This window comes from Cyprinus carpio, chromosome A4, assembly GCF_018340385.1.
Source record: "Cyprinus carpio isolate SPL01 chromosome A4, ASM1834038v1, whole genome shotgun sequence".
NCBI lineage: Eukaryota > Metazoa > Chordata > Actinopteri > Cypriniformes > Cyprinidae > Cyprinus > Cyprinus carpio.
In genome coordinates this window covers 1,489,811-1,517,549 of record NC_056575.1, presented here as the reverse complement: position 1 = coordinate 1,517,549, position 27,739 = coordinate 1,489,811, and the positions used below count along the sequence as shown (strand labels likewise).

The 27,739-nt window shown below is 38.8% G+C and overlaps 1 protein-coding gene and 1 long non-coding RNA gene across 2 annotated transcripts in view; one reads left to right on the top strand and one right to left on the bottom strand.

Moving 5' to 3' along the window:
* The window catches only part of LOC122139581, a 32,601-nt gene extending 20,223 nt beyond the window's left edge, over nucleotides 1–12,378 (top strand). The window contains exons 7-8 of the long non-coding RNA XR_006156406.1: nucleotides 11,290–11,685; nucleotides 12,228–12,378. This is a non-coding gene — a long non-coding RNA (uncharacterized LOC122139581). The remainder of the gene's footprint in view (nucleotides 1–11,289; nucleotides 11,686–12,227) is intronic.
* Nucleotides 1–27,739, bottom strand: part of LOC109061840 (muscarinic acetylcholine receptor M2-like) — a 65,564-nt gene that overhangs the window by 17,755 nt on the left and 20,070 nt on the right. The gene's annotated exons all lie outside the window — the stretch shown is intronic.

The window sequence follows — 27,739 nt, the reverse complement described above, 5'->3', positions numbered from 1 at the left end:
TCTTAATTTCATAGCACATAGCTCAGCATTAAACCATGGAGAGGAGTGGGACATGGGAACAGACATAGTCCTAGATGGAGCATGCTCATCTTAAACATCAGCAATTGCAAAGTGACAGAAGTCAAATATCTTAGATGGACAGGTAAAATTGGAAACATGATAAATAGCAGACAAAGCTATGGCAGCAAATATATAAGTATTGATAACACTAATCTTACATTAAGAAATAGTTAGATTGTCATTACGTTAAGTTGGGCAAGTTGATGTAAAATCAAAAGTAATAAGCTTATGATCAGAGATAGGAGTAACCAAACCACTGATGAAGATAGAATTTAAAGCAGACGTACAGCATCAGTGGTCGTACGTCGCAGAGTCGAGGCATGGGTGCCCGTAAAGCGCCATGAGTTCTCATGAGAGGTACCCAATTTCCATGTTGGAAGGTAATCCAGTAATAATAGTATGTGGCAGCTGGTATACCATTCGGAACACAGCCCATGTGGTAATATACATATGAAGTGCACTCGGGGAGGGACTGAGTGTGAATGATTTGTATAAAGCTGTTAGTGTAAATTGCGTATAGCGGGACCCTCAGGAGGCGTGCGCTCACTCTGACAGCAGGAACGCTGGCCAAGCGAGACAGGAAATCTCTTATGGGAGGGAAAATTATATTAGCCTTCGCTGCTGTTTGCTACTGTGATTATCATATATATTAGTGCACAGTGGGTTATGGCTGTTGGCTGGAACAGAGTCTGCTTTAATGTGCAGGCGTAACACACACTGGGGCAGACACTACAGCACCAGGTCTGCAGGAACAGACCTCACTTACTAGAGGTGCAGACCTATGTACTCATTAGCATATCTGCAATACTGCCATTCGCTGGTCTCTGGTGAGCTGCCTATGTAGGGAGCATTTTAATATGGACTACAGACAGATACTTTCTTTTGGCCAAAGTCTAAGGCAGCGTGGCTTGTGTGACTTCATGGAGAAGCCAATACCAGTATTCACTGCAATGAGCTCAGTGTATATATTGATTATAAATATGTACTTATTCAATATTGAAAACAGATACAAATATTTTGTTCTAATTAAAAAAGCATCCTGAGTGTTTTACGCAGTCTGTTCTGGCAGTATGCTGCACATTTTGGCAAATTAATTAGACCATCTGGCTATTCCATGCAGAAAGTGCACGTACACGCTGCATACTGGATATTGTGTGGTAGTATGCCGGTCTGCACATACTCAGTGTGTTTATACTTACTTTATAGGGGTCATATGATGCAATTTCAAGTTTTCCTTTCTCTTTGGAGTGTTACAAGCTCTTGGTGCATAAAGAAGATCTGTAAAGTTGCAAAAACTAAAGTCTCAAATCCAAAGAGATATTCTTTATAAAAGTTAAGAGTCAACTACACTCTTCCTAAAACGTCTCGTTCTAACACGCCTCCATGTCTACGTCACAATGTGGGAAGATTTGCAAAAAAATACCCCTACTGTGTAAAAAAGGAATCAATTTGTGTTTGGTGTCAATTATCTTTGTTAAAACTACTTATAGTGACTTTTGTGGATACAGGTGAGCAAACGGGCACAATATATCAGAGACTGCACTTAGCTGAGTTATAACAGTGATGCACATTTAAACTTGAGTTTTTGTCAACAAGGAGGCAACAAACAGAAACAAAATGTTAAGGAGTAAGATTGTCGCTGGAGAGCAGGTAATGCACTGGAGAAACAGGTAATTAGCTGGAGTTACAGGAGAGTTGCTGGAGAAACAAGTGAGTCGCTGGAAAAAGGACTGCTTCTGAGAGTTGGAGACCCCAAAGTTGTGGCCGTCCCCATCCTGGATCTGTGCTGTTGGGGTGTTCTTCGTAAAAATTGAGGAGAAGGTCCAGATTGAGGATGACATCTGAGGGACCCAGGACTGTCTTCTGGGCCTATTCTTCCTAGTCAGAGTTTTTGAGTTGATGGATCCAATGACAGGAATCGAGGATGTTGCTGACAGCATACCCCAGGAAGATGTAATGGGTATGTGACTAGGATTAACTGTTTAGTATGATGAAGGGCCAATGAATTGTGGACTTTGTGGACTTGCAGCTGGACAGACTGAGCCAGATGCCCCGGGTAGCGAGCCAGACCTTTTACCTGGGTTGGTAGGTGGGAGTGGAGGATCTCTGGGTGTTGGCCTGACTCTTCTGATTCTACTTATTTACATACAAGAGCGTTGCTGGAGAGCAGGTAATGCACTGGAGAAACAGGTAATATGCTGGAGTGACAGGAGAGTTGCTGAAATAACAGGAGAGTTGCTGGAGAAACAAGTGAGTCACTGGAAAAAGGACTGCTTCTGAGGGTTGAAGACCCCAATGTTTTGGCCGGCCCCATCCTGGATCTGGGCTGTTGGGGTGTTCGTTAAAGTTGAGGAGAATTTCCAGATCAAGGATGTCCTCTGAGGGACCCAGGACTGTGTTCTGGTCAGTATTCTTCCTAGTCAGCCAAGTATTTGAGTTAATGACTCCAATGACAGGAATCAAGGATGTCGCTTATAGCATACGCCAGGAAGATGTAACGGGTATGTAACTAGGTTTAACTGTTTCAGTATGATGAAGGGGCCAATGAATTGAGGACTTTGCAGACTTGCAGCTGGACAGACTGAGCTAGGTGTCCTGGGTAGAGAGCCAGACCTTTTGCCTGGGTTGGTAGGTGGGAGTAGACGATCACCGGGTGTTGGCATGAATCTTCTAGTGCCATACTTCTTTCTGAAGGAGAACTTGGGCTGTATCCCAAACTCTCTCGCTCTTTTGGAAGCAGTTGTCTAGCTGGAACCTCTGAAGGCTCTCCTGAGGAAGGACATAAGCACATACTCGAACAGGGTGAGTTCAGTGACAGGTTGACAGAGGGAGATTTGTGTCTACTAGACCCAGGATAGGACTCGGCACCTGCTGTGCTGGTTTGTATGGCAGTATGTCCTCAGAAAGCGTACTATTTCCTGGATCTTCCTCTCTGTCTGCCCATTGGTCTGTGGTTGGTAACCAGCTAAGAGGCTCACGTACACTCTTAAGAGGGAGAAGGCGGCATGCCAGACTCTGGAGATAAAATGGGATCCATGATCAGATACTGTGTCTTCATTGTTCCAAAAGATGTGTTGGAAGAAGGTTTCTGTCTTTCCTTTTTAGGGAAGGTTTTGGAGAACTGAAAAGTGGATTCAAAATCTGGTAAGTCTGTGAACAAAGTTCACTCCGAGGTGTGATCATGTTCGATGTGACAAAGACTGTGGGAAGAGTTTGCCAACTAGTAGGTGGTAAGGTGACTTGGCGATGGCACATTCAGGACAGCCCTGCACAAGCGCCGTACTTTTTGGGACATACTGGGCTACCAGTACCGTTGTTGAAGAGGTAAGAGGGTCTGTGTAATTCTGTGGTCACCAGTGCACAGGGAACAGTGGACTAAGCTTCCATTAGGGTAGGACGGAGAGTGGCAGGTATGTAGAGGCAACCCTCAGGGCAAGGTCCAATCGATGGGGGTGACAATCAGCAATGACGGAAGGATGGGTTCAAGCTCATTGAAGGGAATTTCTGGGGAATGCAGCTGAGAAAGGTCAACAGCCTTAAAGTTTTTGGACCCTGGACGATAGGAGATGGCAAAGTGAAAACGGGTGAAGAATAAGGCCCACGAGGATTGGGACAGGAACATGCAACAGGCAGATATGACTTGAACTGAGGAATCACGAGAGGCAGGTGCGGATGTCTGAGGAGCTGGTGAAATGGGCTGGATCATGAGAGGCATGGAGGCAATGAAAACAATGGTAATTTACATACAAGATAATCAGTGGACAAAAGGTAATACACTGGAGAAAAAGGTCATTCTGTAAGACACTGGAGTAACTGTAGAGTTGCTGGATAAACAGGTTCTAATTGTAACAGGTAAGACACTAGAGTCACAGGATAGTGAGACAACGAGAGTCCTTGTGAAAGGCCAGACCGTGACTGAGGGCAAGAGGTGAGCTTTTGTGCAGTACCGATGTAGTCCTAAAATTTAAAATTGTTAAGGAGCGCAAAATCTGTCACTCTTCTCCTTGTTTCACATTTACATAAAGTTAAACTTTTTGTATTGGCTGGTATGCCTAAATCACATTGCCAGTGGTGAGCAACCCTTTAGAATTCAGCTGCCTATGTAGACAGGAGACAGCAGACTTTTGGAACAGAGCAACTGTATGCATTGTGTTCTCAGTAGAGCTAGTACACGCTCACATACATACTTGCAGTCATATTATGGTCACCATAGCAGTAATGATGGCTCAGGGCTGGTGGGCAGCTGCAGACTGTGGTTTTCATATTGTGTGTGTGTGTGTACTGGGTCACTGCACACTTTTAGCAGAGTGCTTTCAAAACTCTCTCCTCCTCTCTCTCTCTCTGTGATGTGCAATTCGGAGGGAAATCAAAGACAGAGGAGGACGAAGAGGGCTGGTGATGCTGTTCAGCATCTCCAGTTGCTGTCTCTTCTGTAATTTTTGGAGTGCCAGAGGTGTGAAGCGTGGAAAATGAGCTGTTTTAAAGAAGCCAAGCTACTGGAGGCATGACTGCTGTTTTCTGAGAGGTTTCTATAAATTATTAAAGGTTTAGTTCACCCAAAAAATGACATTTCTTTCATTTTCTCACCCTCATGTGTTTAAAACTGAAATGGGTCAGAAATAGGTCAGGATTAGGATGATACAGCTAAAAACAAATATGACAAAATCAGTATGTTTGCCTTGAAATGTGTAAAATGGCCTAGCCATCTAATGCTTTTAGGAATCTTAATGATAAAATATAAAACTCATTAAAATTATTACGATATTCACAATGTTGCTTCATTACCATTATCATATTTCTAAATACATCCCTTCTAAAGCACCTTCACCACCGTCAAAAGCAGCACTTTCTTAGCAAATCTTAAACAATACATTTTAAGATGACTGTCGGATGACTGTTTGCCCATTGCATCACGCCTTAATTTTTTTCAGCATTTTGTCCTATGAATATTGCATTTTTATAGCATTCTGCTCTATTTATCTCCATTTTGTGTCATCATCTTTTGTGTTTTGCAGTACAGGGTTTGAATCAACATGAGGGCGAGTAAATCGTGACCGAATTTTTATTTTGGATCACCTATCCATTTAATGCCTATGGATGTGAATATCATAAACCAGGCTGCATCAGTGACTCTGATTACATGTCCAAGGATAATACCACATTATTCCCCAGATCTCAGTTCTTAAATCCCATTTATTCCCAGTGGTTGAGTAATTTTGGGGAATAAGCTGTTTATATGCCCTTTCAATGTCCCTGTTATGATTTGGCCTTTTATCCAGAAAGAATCTGCCTATTCATAGCACCGCATAATGTCAGTCTTCATCTGAACCATCTGCTGTTCTTCTGTGCTCTGTTTTATTGTGCAGATACATAGTTCATCCTATTCATTGTGCTAAAAGGTGAAGATGTATAACATCTTTGAGAGGACTGATTTTAAATGAACCTGATCATTCCAAGGAGCTTCAAGTGTAGATGTTCAGAATACTGTAGACAGCACATTGTGACTGCATGAGGCATGTGATGATAATATTTAATATATAATATGAAATATTGCAGTTTGATGTGATCAGAATATAGATGTGCTCATAAATTCATGGGCTTTGATTTTGTGTGCGCATGTGAAACACACACACTCACAAACACACTCACAAACACAAATATTACATATCTGTCTCTCTTTTGTTCCATAAGGCTTAAGAGTTAGTTGGTTGTAAAATGCAGCAGAAAAATTGATTTGAGAAGTTGGTCTGTTGTACCATCATTGTCTTTAACTGTTCTTTCTGGTATTTCTAGTAATCCGAGCCTGTATTTCTAGTCTCTCTCTCTCTCTCTCTCTCTATCTATCTATCTATCTATCTATCTATCTATCTGTGTTGGAGAAATTCATAAAAATGAAATTCTTCAATGACCTCAGTTTTTCTTAATTGACCACCAATTCTGATTAAACCTAAATCTGAGGGGACAGATTTCCAATTTACCAAACACTGATAGTCACTGGGTAAAGACTCATGCTGAATTTGATTAATCGTTATGATCTCAGCTTGACGATAATCTACCACTTCAGGATAGGAACCAGAAGTAGGGTTTTCCTGGATTTCCTTTACACTGGCATGCACAAGTTCCTGGCAGGGCAAAGAAAGTTTATTTATAGCTTATTTTCTGGCAGATATTGCGGTTCCAAACATCAGGCCTGATGGATTGAGGGGGCACTGCAATGATGCCGCAGAAAGCAGAGTTCTGTAGTGTGGTGTGGTCATCTTTCAGGTCTCTTCTTGGTTTTACCACTCAGGTAGCTGGATCCTAGAGTAAGAAGGGAGGTTATTGTGACTATCTGTTCAATTTGGTAAGGGCACTCAGAGATTTTCCTCTAGTTAGGTCATCAGTTTTACAGTCCTCAGTTATCATGACCACCACTCCAGAGTCTTGTCCCATCATGGCTTCCACGCCAGGGACATCAGCCATCTGGCCACCACACCGGAGTCCCTGCATGCACCATCGCTGATTTTGCAGCAAAAGGTGAATGATACTGACATCAAAGGTTTTGGACCCACCGATGATGTCAGCACAAGCAGCGTTGAATGTTTTTCCAGTGGTTTCAGCACTCTCAAGCTCTGCTGCCTCAGCACTCTCAAGCCCCACAACCTCAACGGTCTCAAAGCCTGTGGTCCCGAGTCTAGTGGTCTCAGTGCATCCAAGTCTGGCAGTCCCGAGTTCGGTGGTCTTGGAGGTCCTCCCGTTATCTGCAGTGCTTCCTGTTATTTTGTGTGTTTGACCTGCATACTGCTCACCAGATCCTCCCGACTATGGTGACATCTGCTACAGCTCCTTGTGGTTATCTCTAGCTCCACCTGATCCACCGTGGTGGTCTTCTGCTTGGCCTGATCTGCTGTGGTGGTTTCCAGTTCCACCATATCGGCCTTGGTGGTCTTCAGCTACACCTTGGAGGTCTTCTGCCCCTTCTGCTCTCCTTTGGTGGTCTTCTGTTCTGCCCTGGGAATCTTCTGTCCCATCTGCTCTGCTGTGGGGAAGTCGTGGCCTAGTGATTAGAGAGTTTTACTCCTAACCCTAAGGTTGTGGGTTCGAGTCTCGGGCCGGCAATACCACGACTGAGGTGTCCTTGAGCAAGGCACCGAACCCCCAACTGCTCCCCGGGCGCAGTATGCATAAATGGCTGCCCACTGCTCCGGGTGTGTGTTCACGGTGTGCACTTTGGATGGGTTAATTGCAGAGCACGAATTCTGAGTATGGGTCACCATACTTGGCTGTATGTCACGTCACTTTCACTTTTTCACTTTCACTGTGGTGGTCATCTGCTCCACTGCAGATATCTTCCGTCCCATCTACTCTGCTGTGGTGGTCTACTGCTCCGTCAAGGGGATCTTCAGTCCAGCCACCTGTTCAGCAGCTCCGCCAAGGCCTCCTGCCCTGGCCTCCTGGTCTCCCTGGTTTGCTTGTTTCGCCCAGGCCTCTTGCCCTGCCGGATCCGCATTGGTCTGCCACTGTGCTGACTCTGCCACAGTCTCTAGCTCTCTCCTGGTCACAGTTCCTCTAGCTCCACCCTGGCTCCCTGTTCTACCTCTGCCTCCAGACTCTCTTCCATCTTATGGTCATGGCCCTTAAAAGATGTGAGACCCACAATTCAGTTCAGTGTTACTTTCAGGTCCTAAAGTTTTTTGCAAACACACCAATGACTGTACCTGAAGAGCAAACTTCTGGAATGCAACTGTATCACCAGACTTTACATCAGGGGCTTCCAAGACGCTTGCAGTTTTCCTCAAAGCTAGCTGGTGTGGCTGACCAAACTTCTCATGGAGGGCCACCATGTTATCAGTAAACGGGGTAAGCTAATTCAAATAAGCTTCTGCTATCAGCTAAGTCTTATTTGACTTTAGGTGGTCCACAAGTATTAAATATTTAATATTAGGTAATTTCCATCTGGAGGAAGCAGATTCTCTAAAACTATTCGATGTCTAGCAAACTCCCTTGGAGCTGGCCGACTGAACTTAGGGTGAACTATGGAGGTAGGTCCTCCATACATATGCTTTGAAACTAATGTTTTGGCTAAAGGTAACCCAAAGTGATAAATGACTAAATGAGCAGGCATGGACCCAATTTGGGAGTAAGAAACGAGAATTTAATTTAGGCTTGCAAGTTTTTTTTCAGATACGAAGGAGGATAGTAACTCTCTGAGATCTTCAGGTGTTGGAGGTGGTGGTAACCTGTCTGAATTTTGAGAGTAATATGGAGGAAGATAGTATGCTCATGAAGGGTGATCTTGAGAGACCCTCAGATTTTTTCGTACCTCTGGTTGGTATGTAGCTGTGCCAGGTTTATTTGAATTTAGAGACTCCATACTCCTCCTCCGTTCAGTTCTCACTGCTCAGGCAAAAGTGGAAGCTCAGGCCACTTTTCATCATCAGCTGATGTGGCCAACACATACTGGTCTATGTATCAGGAAGGTATGGATGGTGGTAGGAAGTCTGGCCATACTGGAGGACTGTCATGGCTTTTAGCTGTGCTAAGGTCTGGGCAACTTTCATCAGTTTTTTAAACTCAGTACGCACTTCTTTCAACTCCATCAGGTCAGCATAAAAAAAGTTGGTGTGACTGTGGAAGCTGTGCATTCTCTCTGCGAATTGCTTGGACTTCATTATGGTATTCAAGCTCGGAGGTAAATGTTCTGCTGGGCTAATGGGAACAGTGAGTTAGGTTTTTCACTGCACTCTGTACAACAGAAATTTGGTGGAACTGCAGTATAAGGAGCAGCATCACCATAGATAGAGGTGGTCAGGATTGTCCCATGATGACTGGAGAGGGGCCATGTGGACAGGTGCCTCATAGGGAGGTAAGGTAACATATTCATGTACAGGTCTTCCACCTACATACTGCACTTCAAAGTCTTGGAGTTGGACTGGTGGACATGTTCGACATTGTTTTTTGGTTGCTTCAACGATCTTCCCATCAGACTCCATGGTACTAGGAATGAACACTGCCTCTGGTTTGAAGGACCAGTTGTTGGAGAGTAAAAGGAACTGCTAGGCTTTGTATAAGCAGGATACTCTCCTGAGTGTCGGTCAGGACTCAAAGGATGAGAAGACTGGAACTTCTTTCAAAAGTGTATGGATTATTAGTTTAATAGTCATGTACCAATACCAAATTGCCAGCGAATATCCAAATAACAGGCAGGTAAAAAACTTATTTGCATAGTATCTGTCTGTCTATCTATCTATCTATCTATCGTATAGTTTTGTCATTCTATCATGTCATTAATTTATTTAGTCTTTTTTTATCTGTCATTCTATCAAGCATTTCATTGCTCTAGCTGTCAATCATATCTATCGTGTCATATCCTCATTTTCTCAGTCTCTCTCGTACTTAACGTGTTGAGGGTTGAAGTTGATCCATTTGAGGCATGCAGCAATCAAAGTGAGGGGCAGTCAGAGGTGTCTGGAGCTCAGCGAGGGGGAAATGAAGACGTCTCACGCTCTCAGCAGCTGCATTCTGCGGCTGGAGGATTAGCTAATGCGATTAGCTGCGTCTCACAATCAGCCGCACTGAATGTATGTTGTAATTACTGCACCTCAATAAGAAAGGTGTGTGTGAAAGATTAATGCAGGTGAGTGGCAGGCTGTGATAGATACGCTCTGCTAACATGCTCTCCGCAGCCAAGCTTGTGTGTTTGCGAATGGGACTGAATGGGAATGTAGCTCATCTGCGCACACGTGACCCAAACCCAGACTTTACAGATATGCCAAATGAGGTCTGAGCTGATGGTTAGGTACTGTAATGCTCCAATTCTGTTTATATTTTTCATGTTAATATTATATTTTAATAATACTAAGGATAGTTGACCTGTTAACACTCTAAAGATTCAAAAATCAGCATACTAGTTGGCAACATACTAGTTGGGATAATTACAAGGTTAAATTATATGATGTCCTTTAACAAAACTTTGTCGAGTGTAAAACTCTGAGGCTCTTTTTGGCTTTATGTTGACAAATAAGTCACGATCTCATGAAAACCAGGCAGAAACCAATAATAATGAACCGCCTCTCTGAGCTTCAGTCATTATTTTTGCAAAATACTGCTTTGGTGCCACTATGGATTTCAGATCTCTGTACTATTCTAGGACATGGTCTTTTGTCTTGTGAAATCAGCGCGACGTATTTCCACACAGGATTTCTCACAGCTACAGTTCCATACTGAAAAATCAATGGACATGCGTATTGACTCCAGCTGAATTGCTGCCCGTTCATTTAGCTCTGATTCAAGACGTTTCTAGCTTTTTTCCCTCACAGTTTTGAGTCTGCCTTCTGCTCGAATTTTCTTTTTGTCTGTGATGGAGTGACATCAGACGTGTGCAGTTGAAAGGAAATATTGGCCGTGAATTACAAAGTGGCATGATTACAAAGGTAGAAGAGACCAAAATAAATAAAAGAGCTACAGAATTACGTGTGTAATAATTCTAATACATCAGAAATTTTGGTGCACGAGTTATATAGGGCCATGATGAAGACAATGCTTTGGATTTCATTTGATTACATTTTAAATAATTAATTGTTGAAGATTTATGCATTCATTTGATTACCACCATTTTTGATAATACATCTCATAAAATGAAGATCTCACAGAATCCAGGGAAAATTACAACAGTTGTCAATTTTATAAAAAAAAAAATAAAATAGAACATTGCATAGGGCACTATTATTGCTAACATTTTAATAAATTATTACAATAAATAATATTAGACAAGTTTCATTAATTAAATTGATCAGATACTATTTTTGTTATAAAATTAAAAAAATTAAATTAAAATGCAAAGCACACAATTTAGTGTTTTTTTTTTTTTTTTTTTTTTACAGAATTTGGGGAAAAATAAAAAGTTACTGGAGTTCAAATCAAAGCCTGGCATAAAGAAACTTCTCTAAATTATCTGAAAATCACATTAAAATGATTTCGATGTGTAATGAACAGATGAACATTTCAGTTGTTCCGGCTCACTGCTGGGAGTCTCATCCGCATAATCCTTAATTTTGCCTCAAATAATAAAACTGATAAAAAATAAAAAATGCAAAGCTACTCATCATGGTTTCTCTGAAACATCAAGCTGACTTTTCTCCCGAAAACACATCAGTTCTGTTTTATCAGCAATACGAAGACTCATTCTGATAGCTTTTCGTAGAAAGGTGAAATGTTTCTGTCTAACACACGTTGTGTTTCCTCTTTCAGATCTTCATTCCCTGTCTTTCGTCAGCGAGCCGCCAGGAGGCCGATAACAAACCGCTAACGTTTGATTGAATTATCCCTCAACATGATGTGGCAGTAAACTGTTATTCCTCCATCTTACCAGCCCTCTGCTGTCTCGCCCCTGAGCGACGACTTTCATCCTCTCTCATTTCTCTGCTGTCATACACATACTGGCACTCGTCTGCCGCCGCAATGGCTTCGGCCTTTTGCTCATTTACGGCTCTGTATTCCCGACAGGCCGTCTGATTCCTGAGGGGAGGCCTGTGGAGGATGCTCTGTTGAATTTACGGCCGTATATAAATATATCCAAGCGTGCGTTTCTCTCAGATTGAAAACATATACCTGCGACGATTGCCTGCTATGAAGTTCATTCCAGGGGTAATGCTGTTTTTCCTCCCCATCTCGTCAGCTCTTTCAAAGAACGCATCCTATTTTAAAACTTGAGAAATATATGGAAAGGAACAGGGTAAATATTTGAGAGTATCGCACGCTTCATTTCTTGGATTAGTTTAGTTTGTTTTCTTTATCTGAGCTGGTAAATTCCTTCTAGTTCAAGCTTCTTGAGGAGAGGATGCTTTTTCGCTCATATTTATGTTGTAGATGCATTTTGGGAACCCCTGACCCCTTACATGCATGTCCGAGTTTAGAAAACATCTTTAACACCAACCAAAGAACCATCAGACAGGCTTGCGTCTGCACCAAAAGCTGTTATGAAAATACCACTAGCCACTTACACTACAAGGTATGCAAAAATCCATCCAGTGAGTTTGGAGCCTGACATTTTGAGAAAGTTTGTGCTGTTTTGTAAGCTCTGAAGTATCAAGCTGAGTGTTTTACTAGCAACACGAAGATTCATTCTGATCACCTTTGGTAGAAAGGTGAAACGTCTCTTTCTAACACACTTGTGTTTCCTCTTTCAGATCTTCATTCCCCTTGAGTCGCCAGGAGGCCGATAGAGAGCAGCTAATGTTTGATAAAACAGCTTTAACACCAACCAGAGAACCATCAGAGAAGCTTGCATCTGCATCAAAAGCTCTATTATATATATAAAAAAAAATAAATCCCACAAACCACATACACTGCAAGGTATGTAAAACAACCATTACAGGTTACTTTTTTACATGACATTGGATGAATAAAAACCTGTGCATCCTGACTCTAGAAAATGCATTGACACACTCAGTGAGTTTGGAGCATGACATTCTTCTTGCCGTTTTTAAGTCCAATATGCATCAGGCTGTCTGTGGTTGTGCCATCTGAGGCCGCGACTGCAGTATGTTTGACTCAGACACGTATGTGTGTCATAGCTGCAGGCCACCTGCACAGTCATCCTGACTCTAGAGCATCATTACACACTCATTATATGGACTGATATTACAGAGAGCAGGTCAGAGAGCATGCAGTCATCTCACATGAAAGCTGCTCGTCTGTCTAGGGCCAGAAACGGCCAAAATTGGGCTAAAATAAAACTAAATCAACTGTGACTGTTCTGTCAAACTAAAGCCTGGAGTTTTACTGGAATAGACTTTAAAATAGATAGTTTGGACTCCAAGTTCTGATTGAATGAGCCACGTTTGTGAGTTGTGACTGCATTAATCTGCCTTTATGTTATGCCTTTTTAACAGCCAAATGACCAAAAATGGTGGAATTAGTTTATCTGAGAGGTGAAACCAACTTTTAAGTTTAAGTGTCTTTTTCAAATACCAAACCTACTGGGGATTACTGACACCAAGCCAGTGGGACAGAACAAGTTTTGAGGAACGGTATTAACAGGATTAACAGAAGCGTTGCCTCCCCCTTGTGTTTGATCCAAAATGTACTTACACTCTTGTAAGTAAATATCATGCAAAATGCAAAGTGAGAATTTTCTAACCACACTTACTCTAATTCAAGATGTATTGTTCGGTCAGATCTGTAGTATGGTTGTGCAAGATTTACTCTTTTCTGAAGTTCAAACCTATAATGTAATAATAAATTGCTATAGGATATAAAATATGCAACATAATTTAAACTAATAGCATTGTGAACTGCATATTGATTGTTATCTCCTTTCTCACCTCGAGCCACTGCTTTGTGTTTGTGATCTATATGCACTTAAAAAATATTGCTTTAGGTTTGTTTTATTATTAGCCCAGCTGGGGCGGAGTGTGTTGTGCTTTATCTATTATTCCGGTAGGTTTAGTGTAGTCCCTCAGGGTGAACGCTGACATAATGTAAACCAGCAAAAACGAGCCACAGCCTAACGACACATATATGTTTGCATACGATGCAGGGAATCCAAATCTCACTGTGCTTTATGTACATAGGTGTGTTTATGTGTGTGTCATCACTGAAGGCTGTAGAGATGAATTATGGATTTATGTGATGAGCAGCCTCTGGGAGATGTGTGTTATTCCAGCGTGTCAGGAAATAGAGTGGGTGGACGGGATTCTGATTAGAGCCGGAGCTAAGATAGAGAGACAGATCTATGGTTTCTATATCCGTCCCTGAACGGAGAGAGATGTGCCTTATCATAGACACCGACAGACACCCTGTACACTCGACTCCGTCCGTATCAGTCAAGTGAGGACCACACAAACACGCATGTGTGGTGATAGCACCCATTTATCAAGTGCTGACAACTCCCATTGAGCGCTGCAGGACTGAACGCTTTCTCTTTATTTTTGTCCGATGTCTCCATCGTGCCGCTGTCAGAGGGTCTGAGCTCTAGGTAATATGCTGAGCCCCGATCCGTCGGTTCGTGAAAAACTAAGTTACATAATGCATAAAAGGAGACAGATTGGCTCTTTTTTCGTTCTCAATTTTCTGCCGCTTGATTAAACTTGCTGCAGGATCAATCCAGAGCTGAATCTCAAATCAATTTTGATAGCGTCTGAAAAAAAATTGGAGCTGCGTACTCGCACCCTAAAACACATCAGCCTGTGGGAGGCTGATTGTGTTACAGAGAAATAGAAACCCAGTCATCACTGAGACTGCAGAAACATCTCTCGGCACCTTTAACCTGGTTTCTGAGGAGTCTGTAAGGATTTGGTTATTAGTAGTGTTTGGTAAGGCATTTAGACAAACCGCAAAAAAGGGAATAGTTCACCTAAAAATTTTCATTTGGTGAAAATGTGCTCATCCTCAGGTCATCCGAGATTTAGATGAGTTTATTTCTTCATCAGGTTTGGAGAGATGTAGCATTGCATCGGTGTCTCACCAATGCAGTGAATGGGTGCCGTCAGAATGAGAGTCCAAACAACTGATAAACACTTTAAAATAATCAACACCACTCCAGTCCATCAGTTAATGTCTTGTGAAGCCAAAATTAAAAAAACATATCCGTCATTAAGACGTTTTTAACTTCAAACCATTGCTTTTGGCCAAAAAAAAAAAACAGTCCATATTCCATAATATTGCTTTATGCTCTCATGATGACAGGGTTTCTATTTCTCTCCGGTAGATAAGCTATCTCATCTGAATCAGGAGAGAAATGTGCACAGATCAAGGACTTTTTCACTGGAGGAATCGTTATTGTTGGTTATGAACTGATATTTTGGCCAGAAGCGATGACCAAAGTTAAAATGATTACTGTGTACGGCTGTTTGGACTGTTATTCTCACGGCACCCATTCACGGCAGAGCATCCAGTGGTGAACAAGTGATGCACTGGTACGTTTCTCCAAATCCGCTTCAATAAAAATACAAACTCATCTACATGATGTACTGAGGGTGAATGAATTCTCGGCAAATGTTCATTTTTAGGTGTTAGGTGTTTAACTGTTCTTTTAAACTTCTGCATGTAACTCGCTCTGTACTCAAATCACGTTTAAAACAAGCAAGCTGAAATACGATACAGTAATCCCCTAAACAATAAGAGTGTGTTATAGCTGGTGCACAATAAAACATTGCTCTAATTTTGTTTCAGAAGCTATAGACGGCTTCACAAACACCAGCTCAGGAATATCCCGCATTTTTTGTTCTCGTAGCGTAGTCTTGATTCAATCCATCACGTACTATCAGCTCAGAAATCATTGGCCACGTTCATCAGACGTACAGGTTTCATTTTCCTGTCGTATTTTCCGCACACATAGAGCCAGGTTGCTCCAAATCATTTCAACAGACCCTCAGGCCACGCAACGCAGAGAGGAATGCATATATTATACAGTATAAAGGTGTTTTGGAGGCATTTACAGTTCCTTATTATACGCCACATCGTATATTACAAATAATATTAACTACAGTTATAATTCGAGTCTATTCATATTTATTTGTTTCAGATGTTATAGTCCATTAAAGTACATAACGTCATGGTTTATACGCTGTAATGCATTATACTGAAACCGTTTGCAACCTCAGGGTTTGTGTGATGCAATCTAGCAGTGAGATTGTAGAGAGGTGAAATTCTGTATAAATCATGTATTTTACATACAGTAAGAGCAGCATCTTCAGGGTCCTACACACTGACCTAGTGAGCCTAAACAAGTATCACCCTTCTTAGGCAGCATCATTACTAAAGCGATACTCTAGCCAAGGTTATTGGTAACTAAAACCTTAAAAATATTTCTGATACTTGAAATAAAATAAGTTAATAAATTAAAACATAATCAAATATAAAAAAAATGTAATAATTTATTTTCAGCTATTTGTCAAAGGAACATTCCTCATTTTCATTTAGTGTCATTTGAAAATAACTAAAATTAAAGCTGAATAATTGACATATTTACTAAAAAATAAAATAAGCTAATAAATGACAAAAATCCAAAACTAAAAACTAATTAAAAATATATATATTTACTAGACATATAATTTTTTTTTAACAAAAATTACACAAAATTGCTAAATCTTAAACTAAAATTAAAATAAAAAACTAAATATAAAAAAACTAATTTATAAAATTAAATAAAACTATAATATTATGTCAATGATACTTAAATACTAAAATGAATAAAACTATATAGACGTATTTACTAAAAAATAAAATCATAAATAATAAAAAAATAAATAAAAATATAAAAAACAAGGATATTATACTTAAGAATAAAACTAAAATCATTTATAAAATAAGCGTTAACTGAAATGGAATATTAAAAAATGCAAACTGATTTGAAACATTTCCCATTTTTATTTAATTTAACTAAAACTGAAATAAAAATGAATAAAAATTATATTTATTTACTAGACATTACTGGACATTACTACATTAAAAAAGTAATAAAAGCGACTAGCACACAAAGTACTAAAACTTAAAATAAAATTAAAATGGATTTTTTTTTAAATTAAATCTGTAATAGCATCTCGATGCTAAAATAACACTGAGTCTAAATTAAACCTAATATTAACTGTATTACAATTTAACTATTTAAAAAAATATATTAAATTATTAACTTCAACATGCAGCTAATTAGATATTTTTCAACCACCTTCATATAGTGACACTTGTATAAACCAGATGTAATTCCTCTATTTCATGCGTTTTCTTCCTTTCTCCTTGAATGTCTTATTTCACTGGACATGTCACTTAAGGTGAAGTCAAGTAAAATAGGTTGTGGACAGGCTTCATGTTGAATTTGAACTGCTGTCTGCTGTGTGTTAAATGGTGTTGGATTGGATTTTGCTGCAGTCAGCAGATACAGCAGGTGTGTGTGTGTGTGTGTGTGTGTGTGTGTGTGTGTTAAACTGTATGTAGGACTTTGTATACTGACTTAAACACTAATGACTAATGACTCGTGACTGGTTCCTCTTTAGTCTTAATTACTCTACACTTGCATTTACACAGAAACTGCTGTGACACCTTAATGAGATGTTGCTAGGATGCAAAAAATGTTGATTAATTAAGAAGACAGAAGCATTCTGTCTTTGTTTCATTTTTCATGTTTTACTCCATTCACGTTTGCAACTAAATTAAAACTGGGTAAAGCACAGACTTCGGTAGAATGAGCATCAGTTACACTCACATAAAGAGTAACCAAGACAGAAAGAAGTTTCTTCTTGACATTTCAAACCTAATTAAAGGAGAAAGTGAAGTGATCCGAGAGAGGTCAGCAACTCATTACAATCACACACATGCGCATGTTTGTTTTTCTGTCATGGTGGGGACTTTCCATCCACTTCTTCGTTGGCAATTTTGTCTGCAAGCTATTGATACACTACCGGTCAATAGTTTAATATAATTGTGATTTTGTAATGATTGTAAAAGAAGTCTCTTCTGCTCACCAAGACTTTTTATTTTGATGAAAAATACAGTAAAATTGTCAAATATTATTACTAATTGAAATAAATGTTTTCTATATGAATATATTGTAAAATGTAATTTATTTCTGTGATGCGCAGCTGTATTTTCAGCATCATTACTCCAGTCTTCAGTGTCACATGATCTTCAGAAATCATTCTAATATGATGATTTGCTGCTCAAGAAACATTTCTGATTATTATCAATGTTGAAAACATTTGTTTGGATACACCGCTATTCAAATTTGGGGTAAGATGTCGAAAAAATAAAATAATACTTTTATTCATCAAAGATGCATTAAACTGATCAAAAGTGACAGTAAAGACATTTATATTGTTAATTTCTGAAGAATCGTGACACTGGAGACTGGAGTAATGATGCTGAAAATTCAGCTTTGATCACAGGAATTAAAGAAAGTGACAAAAAAAAGTGAAAGTGACGTGACATTCAGCCAAGTATGGTGACCCATACTCAGAATTCATGCTCTGCATTTAACCCATCCGAAGTGCACACACACAGCAGTGAACACACACACACACACTGTGAACACACACCCGGAGCAGTGGCCAGCCATTTTATGCTGCGGCGCCCGGGGAGCAGTTGGGGGTTCGATGCCTTGCTCAAGGGCACCTAAGTCATGGTATTGAAGGTGGAGAGAGAACTGTACATGCACTCCCCCACCCACAATTCCTGCCGGCCTGAGACTCGAACTCTCAACCCTTCGATTGGGAGTCCGACTCTCTAACCATTAGGCCACGACTTCCCATAGGCCACGACTTCCCATTAATTACATTTTACAATATATTCAAATAGAAAACAGTTATATTAAATTATAATAATATTTCACAATATTACTGTACTATCACTAGTTAAATAAATGTAGCTTTGGTGAGCAGAACGTCTTTCAAAAACATCAAAAATCATAATTATTAAAAACTTTTGAGCTTTAGTGTAAATAAAGGTCCATTCACACCAAGGACTAATGATAACTGTAACTATAAATTTGTCATAATCATTCTAATTCTATGAGATTAAAACACATATATAACGATATATCGGTGTCAGATTGATAAGCATTGTCAGATTTAGCTCACTTGCTTGTGATAAATCTGTCCTCGCACTTGATTAAAACCTCACACACACTCCTTACCAGACCCTCTTAACCCCACTGAGTGTGTGTGTGTGTGTGTGTTTGGTGAATGTGAGTCGGCTGCCATCAGGAGCACATCATACGCCGTTCATTCACCGAACGCTTAGCAGCAAGAGAGAGAAAGTGTTCCTCCTCCTCTGCTCTCTAAAACGAGAATCTGACGTGCACACGGTCTTTTCTTCAGCACAAAAACCCATCCACGTCATTCACTGATGCACACACACTACATTTAGATGCATGAACAAGCAAGGAGCTCAGTTGCACAGAATAATCCATATTTAGACCAGCACATTTATATTTACGTGTGTTTGCTCACATTTCATGTCTTTAATAATCTATTTACTGCTGTGAAAATAGCTTTCATGCATATTTCATTTGCATCATGTCACATGCACGTGCTAATTTGTGCTGTTTGTGTCTATACTAACACTGAGTATTAAAGTTTGTTTTCTTAACTCAGGGTAAGTTTTTCTGTTCTCTTATCGTATCTCTGGTTTCTTTGCCATATCTTTAGCCTTGTGAGCTGAATGAGGATTTTTCTGGCGGACTGAAGCAAGTGTGGGTGTGATTCTGTATGTGATCTGTTGTGTTTGACTCTGATTGACAGCTGCAGGTGTTCCCTGACCATCAGTGTGTGTGAAGTGACCTGTGGGTGTGTTTTTGCTGTGCCGAGTGTCCTGCAGCATTTCCATCAGGCCGGCAATGAGAGGACCATGTCACTACAAGCTCCTCAATCTACTGCTGTCACAGAAATCAATACGGCCTCTCACACACACACACACACACACACACACACCGTTCAGGAGAACATCTCAAATGTTCTACAAATATAAAGATGTCTACAGCTGAAGAAGACAACAGTAGAAATGATCTTAATTTAAAAAAATCTTAAAAATGGTCCCACAAAGTCAAACTTATCAAAAAAAAAAAAAATAAATAAATAATTGGTATAGAAACCGTTTTTACTTGGAAATTTCAAGTAAACGTCGCAATTAATTAAAGACTGATATAGTATTTTCTTGTAAAACGTGCTCTAATAAACTTTAAAAAATAATGTTTTTCAGTGTATAAAATAGGGAAGTATGCAATTTCAGATGCAACCTAAGTCTGCAATTTTCAGTGAATATTACCTACAACCAGAGAGAAGTGTGCGATTTACTTATTTAGTTGTAGAAATGTGAAGCTGAATGCATGAAAACCTAAATGAAAGCAATAAAGTAGTGAATATAGTTAGATGCAAATGCTTACTACTATCCTGTAATCAGCGTAGTGGAGAGTAGAAATTATGCAAATTAGCATGCATATCTCCTCTCTTGTTAACATGATGACTTTTTCATATGATAATTGCATTTAGTAATTCGTTCTGTGGTAAAAGATTCAGAATATGTTTCATTAAATTATCCAACACTTTGTGTATGTTTATGTACTGTCTCTGTAAATCTGCTTAATGATAGTGAACACCTGACTACACAGGCAGAGCAACTTACAGTACATGTGAACCACTATACTACCAAATAATAAATGATGTAGCTTGCTGTGTAATGTAGAAGGAAACTCTTGTTTATGTTTCCAACATCTGATGTGTGTGTGTGTCATCATATACAGTACTTGAATTCAGTTTTCTCTCTGCAATATAAAGTGTGTGTGGATGGATTCATCCATTATGAATGTCTCAGAGAAACACTGTCACCTGGACCTGAGCAGCAGGTCTGGAGCGTGTGTGTGTGTGTGTGTGTGTGTGTGTGTGATGACAGCCTCTGTGCCTTCAGGAGAAACATCCTACCTCACTTTTACACGCAGCTGATTTTGTCTTGTTAATAAGAGGTTTTTATGACATGCACATTTTATACAGTATCTCAAGAGTTAACAGTTGAGCACATTTGTGTGTGTGTGTGTGTGTGTGTGTTTGTGTGTGTGTGTGTGCGTGTGTGTGTGTGCGCGATTCACAATGATGTGCAGACAGTGACATTGTGAAGGGCACAGTGAGGCTTGGGTAACATCCAGTTTGGAATATTCACTCCCTTTGGGTTTATTAAACACAAACACTCACAAATGAATCTCTCTGCTGCTCTCGCTTTCAAGCCTCTCACTAGAGATGCATTATAATATGCATACAATGCATATTTGTAGAGAGAGAGTCCAATTATTGGCTACACAATATATTCTCACTTTTCTACTTAATTGGTTGCATGTATTTTTTTTTATATTGTTTCTGCTTATTTTATGTGTTATTTGGATGAAATATACTTTATGTAACAGCCATTTATTTTCAGAAACATAGCTTTTTAAATGAAAAGTGACATTTTGCATAAATGTAATCTATTAGTAGTAAAAAAAAAATAATTTATATAGAGTTTATTTTTCTGTTGTCATAAAATAGAAATAGAATAGTTGAATTTTTCTAAATTCCATATATTATATATTCATTTTAAATTCAAATTTAATTAAAATTTAATTTAAACTATTTGAAAGAATTTTTTTTTTTTTTTTTTTAGTATTTTAGTATTTTAGTTTTTAGTATGTTTCATCTAGTATATAATCGTTTTATAATCGTTTTATTCATTTTATTTAAAAATAGTTTAATATTTTATTGGCTTTGAGTTAATATTTATTTTATTTCAAGTAGTTAAAAAAAGTTTTTTTTAATGGTTTTAGTTTTAGTTAATTAATAGCTTTAAATTTGTTCAATTTGACACTTAAAATCAAGATCACTACACTTTTGAAAGGCAAGAGATAATGATATTCTGACTCATAGTCTGACACTCTTTCAATTACCTGTTAAAAAAACAAACAATTTTCTTCTTTATTTAATTACTTGTCGCTAATGTCTGCTATGGCGTATTATATTCTCTAACATGTTTTAATAAAGCCATATGTAGGCACACGCCGCTGTTTAATAAGTTTTAATGTAATTAAAGTATATTAATTATAGGGCGTTATGTGTATTGCACTTCATGTGTCCCAGTTTTTTGCAACTTAATTGAGATTAATGTTCATACTCCATAATGTCCCGGGTCTGGGCTTTCCCTGCGTGTTGAATATGACTGTGACAAATATTCGGGAGCTCTTAGACGTGCTGCATTACAGATTTGCAGCCAAAGCACCCATACAGATGGTTCCCGGCTCATTTAGAGTCAGACGTGTCTGAAACGGACAGTCGAGAAGCGCTTAGACTGACTCATTGAGTTGAGGAGTCATTAACTTCTCAGACTGATTCAGTCCAGTCCACGAACAAATCACTCATTTGGTGAACCAAACCAACCAATGCACTGACTCAGAAAAGAATGACCTTTTCTATTGGATAGCACAAGATGCTGATTAGAGTTCATATCGAGATCATGTCTTGGTCAATCTGAGCACAGTTTGAGACGTGGTTGAGAAAGATCCCAGAACCAGTAAACAGCAAACAGAAGCATTTGAGACACTGAAGGGATCTCATCTGTGATTTGTCTTCTAATGTAACACGTCTGCCAGGAATGTGCTCAGAAATGTTGCATGGTCTTTTGGTGAACGTGTGGAATTTGATGTTGGGAATGTCGGGCTCTTGTTAATGTCAGCGATGAAGTGTTTTCACTGGAGGTGAAACATGTGGCTGTGGTTGCCTGGACATTAAAAGACGCCGGTCTGCTGTTTTCTTTCAGGTAGCATTGCTGTTTTGTGTAAACACTGTTTCAAAAAGCGCCTTGCGTTCAACGCTTCGGTGGAGGAATGTTCTGGGTTCAATGCAACTTAAGCCGTACGGACAGCACTTGTGGCGTAATTCCCATAGAAAATGATTTCAAAAACAAATTTGTTTACAGCAGTCCCACCACTAAAAAAAAAAATGATTTAGACACTTTGCAGCTCAAATAAAACACTTTGTTTTGTATGGAACAATTATTGTAAGTGCTTGAAGATGCACATTTGAGCTTCCTGCATTAATCAAAACGCATTTGTTCTGTGCTTTTACAAACTGAGTGAGTGACAAGCTGAAGGCATTTTCTCTGGTAATCAACGGATTGAAGGGTTTTTTGAACCCTTGAAGAGCCGTGGTGCAGTTTTTATATGTAATGGCGGTAAATCTTCTTTGCACAGAGCTCAATCTGAGTGGCTCAACGCAGCTGTTTGGATAAATCTGGATGGAATATTAAAGCGCAGTTTAAAATTCTGCACATTAATCTCTCTTTCAGCGCTGATGTAAGCAGCCGCGCTGCGGGGATAAATATAATCTAATAACGCAGTGGCTTTTACAGTCATTCAAATGAAACCAATTAAAAAGCCTGCGTCTGCGCAAACCGCGTCTCTCGAGTGACTCCCACCTAACAGATCACAACCGTCTGTCTCTCTTTCAGTCTTTCTATCTGGGACTGAGAGATGGAGAAATCGTTTAAGAAGGTTGCCGGACCTTGAAATCTATAAACAATCTGTCATGATACATGCACAAGCACGCACACACTCTCTGCACAAATGCATTATCCAAGCCAAAACTGGCTACCAGAAATCATTACGAGAGGCGTTTATAGTGCATCATTCTTAAAGTGCATTATTACTGATAATAAATCACTTATAAAATCAATCCCCTCCTTGTCAATTTGAGTTTTTCTTTGAGTTTTTTTTATTTTGTGGTTTCTTGGTTTCATGCTTATTGGTCCAAGTCGGTTTTCACATTCAGTTAGACAGACAAATTGTTTGCGGCATGTACCCCTAAAAGAAATGCATTTTTCAAAATAAATACATAATTTATTTTATGTACGAATGGTTTTTCCTATAAAGGACGTCCTATTATATACCCAAAGGGACATTTGTCAGATTTAGATCGCTTTTGAGGACAAATTTGTCCCTGAAGTCTTTGAAAGTAAACACAAACGTGTGAGCGTAATGGTTTGTGTTGCTCAGATTAATGCAGACTGTGTCCTGCGAGAAGTTTTATATTGTCTTTAACCCTCGGAGGTATTTAAGTGTGTTTGTGTGTGTGTGTTGATATGTCCCCCGGAGAGTGCGTGCCATGCGCTTGTTGACAGTCGCTCAATGTTTTGTAAATCCCAAACCAAACCTCTCGACGCGGGGCTCATGCTCAGATCGTGCTGTGTGTCACAATCATATGTTAATTCTTACTCTAATAAATAATAAATACCGGACCTGAATGCTTTTCATGATGTTTGGACGCAACAACGGTTCTTCCAAACCAGTTTACGAACAAATGATTCTTATGAGTCTGATTCATTGTAGTGAATCTTTCAGACACACTCAAGAGTTCACAGTCTGAATCAATCCAGTGACTCACTGAATCGGAACAAAAGAATCATTAGTGGAATCAGAAACGTTAAATTACTCATTTCCCTGTCCCTAGTCTTTATATTTCACACACAGATACAGACCATTTTATCACTCAATTAAAACTGCCCTCCTTGACCTTCCTCTTGAGGAGCGGCTCCTATGGTGAAGAGAGGAAGTCAATGCAATGCCTGGAATAATTAAATAGGAATATTCTCATCAATCACATGAAAGAATTGTCAGAAGTCATTCGGTTTCTCCACCTGACGTGTAGATAATAATCAGCAGTCCGTCTAACCACATCAGAGTTTGCATTGCTTAAAAAACCTATATTCTGCACATTCAAATAGTATAAAAATAAATGAATAAATAAGCTTTCCATTGATGTATGGTTTATTAGGATCAGACAATATTTGGTGGAGATACAACTATTTGAATATCTGGAATCTGAGGGTGCAAAAAAATCTAAATATTGAGAAAATCATCTTTAAAGTTGTCCAAATGAATTCTTAGCAATGCATATTACTAATCAGAAATGAAGTTTTGATATATTTACAGTAGGACATTTACAAAATATCTTCATGGAACATGATCTTTACTTAATATCCTAATGATTTTTGGCATTAAAAAAAATTGATAATTTTGACCCATACAATGTTTTTTTTAGCTATTGCTACAAATACACCCCAGCGACTTAACACTGCTTTTGTGCTCCAGGGTCACAAATAACATTGGTGTATAAACAATTTACATTCAGATATTGCTAGTAATTTCCCTAAACAACTGCACAAATGGCAAGTAGAACATTGAATTAAACATGACAAACTAAAGTAGTATTTTATGCTAAAACATACTCTGATGATCTTTTTATAGTGCATGAATTAAAGGGATAGCTCACCAAAAAATGAAGAGTCTTACTCACCCTCAACCTTGTATGAGTTAAATTCTTCTGTTGAACACAAAAGAAGATATTTTGAAGAATTTTGCGAACCAAACAGTTGACGGTAGCTATTGAGTTTCATAGTATTTTTTTTTTTCCATTTTATGAAACTCAATAGCTACCGTCAACTGTCTGGTTACCAAAATTCTTCAAAATATCTTCTTTTGTGTTCAACAGAAGAATTTAACTCATACAGACTTAACTTATCACAGAAGAAAGAAACTCGTACAGGTTTGGGTGAGTAAATGATGACCAAATTTCCTTGTAATTAAACAGACTGTTTTTGCTACTGTACCTTTAATAGTTCCATATGCAAATAAGCCCTTTTATTAATCTATAACCTGTTCCAGCATAGTTCTTGATATGCAAATGTGGGCATCATATGCTAATGAGCTGTAGGTAGATGTTCTGAATGGACCGGGGGAGGACTTTTTGTGTTGCCAGTTTTATAATATATCAAAAACTCTAGTACATATGCATATTTTTATATATAAATAAAAAAGTCATCCTTTGATGCATTATGCTGCCCAAGTGGCTTGCTAAGAAAAACCGTTGTCTTGTTGTTAGCGCGGGAACATTTGCGGGTTAATGAGGTGACTTTGGCCTTCATTAGCATTTTGCATGTCACAACACTGGCGCAGTTTTCAGTGCAGGGCATCACCATGGCAACATCTGCTCTGGGCCAGGTTATGGGATGCGGTGTAATGGTTAAAGCTCAGTGCTGGTAACCAGAAGGCTGATGGTTTGACCCCTTGAGGGGCGAGCCATGCACAATCACCACCGTGGCCTTGAGCGAGACCCTTCTCCTCAGTAGAAACCTTAGTGACACTGGTGATGGTGATATTGCATGCTGCTTTATGACACCATTGCCTGGGCGAGTGGTGATAAATAAAGATGGAAACCCTTCACTTGACCATGAAACCCATTTAGACAGATATTAGTCTAGATGATAGCCTGAAGTCCTTGACATCTGTCCGTGACCGAGCAAGTGCTTCTCCGCACAGGAACTGGTTAAATGACAGTTCATCCCGAATCACATCTGTTCCTCTGATTTAGTTAGGAGAGATTTGGCATCCTTGATGTCAAGAGTGAGAATTGAGTGCTCAGAAAGATCATTATTACACAAAAGCATGAGCATGAACATCGCTTTTAATGTTGTTGAAAGAAGTCTTCTGCTCACCAAGGCTGCATTTATTTGATCAAAAACACAGTAAAGACATTAATATTGTGCTGTATTATTACAATTTATAAATAACCACTTTCTGGTTTTTTTTTTTTTTTAAACATCGATAATAATCAGAGATGTTTCTTGAGCAGCAAATCTGCGTTTGTGACCCTAGAGCAACAAACCAGTCATAAGTGTCAGTTTTTAAAAATTTAGATTTGTGCATCATTGAAAAGCTAAATAAATAATCTTTCCAATGATGTATGGTTTGTTAGGATATGACCATATTTGGTCGAGATACAACTATTTGAAAATCTGAGGGTGCAAAAAAATCTAAATACTGAGAAAATCACCTTTAAAGCTGTCCAAATGAAGTTCTTAGCAATGCATATTACTAATCAAAAATAAAGTTTTACTATATTTATGGTAGGAAGTTAACACAATATCTTCATGGAACATGATCTTTACTTAATATCCTAATGATTTTTGGCATAAAAGAAAAATCTATAATTTTGCTACAAATATACCCCAGAGACTTAAGACTGCTTTTGTGCTCCAGGGTCACATATTATTATGATTTCTGAAGATCATGTGACACTGAAGACTTTTGATCACAGAAATAAATTACACTTTAACAGATATCTACATAGAAAACAGTTCTGTTTCACAATTTTTAAATACAGCTTTGGTGAGCAGAAGAGAAAAAAATCCTAATATTCCAAACTTTAAAAGGTTCAGAATGAACAGTTTAGTTTCAATAAATGCTCATTTAGAACCGGAGAGGAGGTTTTGAGCGGCGGAGTTACGAAATGTTTCCCTTAGTAGAACGAACTCTTTGTTGGAAATCTGTTTCCCATGACATGAAGACTCTATCGTTGGCAATAGTGAATAAACAGAATGATTGTGTCAGTATTGTTAGACAACAGCTAGAGGAACCTTGACTGGTCTCCAGCAGCTCAGCGTGTGTGTGTGTATGTGTGTGTGTTTGAGAGCGGGGTCAGGGTCGAGGGATTGCTCTGCGAGACATAATTAAATCAACAATGAAAGATTTGCAGGGAGCAGCCGTTTCTTCTGCAAGACTTTCCGCAGCAGGGAAGATCCCAGATAGACTCGGGAGCAGAAATGTGGGTTAACCAGAGGTTACTAGGAAATGGCCTTCTATTTAACCCACAACAAACAGCTCCGTTCAGATGAACAGATGAACAAATACAACTGCACGTCTAAACACTCGTAGAGAATGTGAGGTCTGTTGTTCAGTTTAATGTCTCTGTTATATGTTGAGTTACATTTTTGAATAGTATTAAAATGTTAACTCTGAAATCGCACAAATAGAAATCTGGGACAGGGTTATTATACTGTAGTTAACTAAAACAAAAAAATATATAGAAAACATTTTTGTTACTTGAAATAAAATAAATGTCAACTGAAATAAAGTAAAACCATTCAAAAATAAAAATTCAGCTAGTTGCCCAATAATAATTTCTATTTTTTTTTATCAAGAGTAACTTAATGTGCTAATAATAAAATATACATAATAAAAAACTATATAGGCATGATTAAAAAGAACTAATAAAAATGGCAAAAATACACAACAAAACTATTAAAACTTTAATTAAAATGAAAATTAAATATACACATTACCTTACATAAAAAAAGTACTAAAATAACTAAAACTGAAATAAAATGTAAACTATATAGACGTAAAACTAAAATT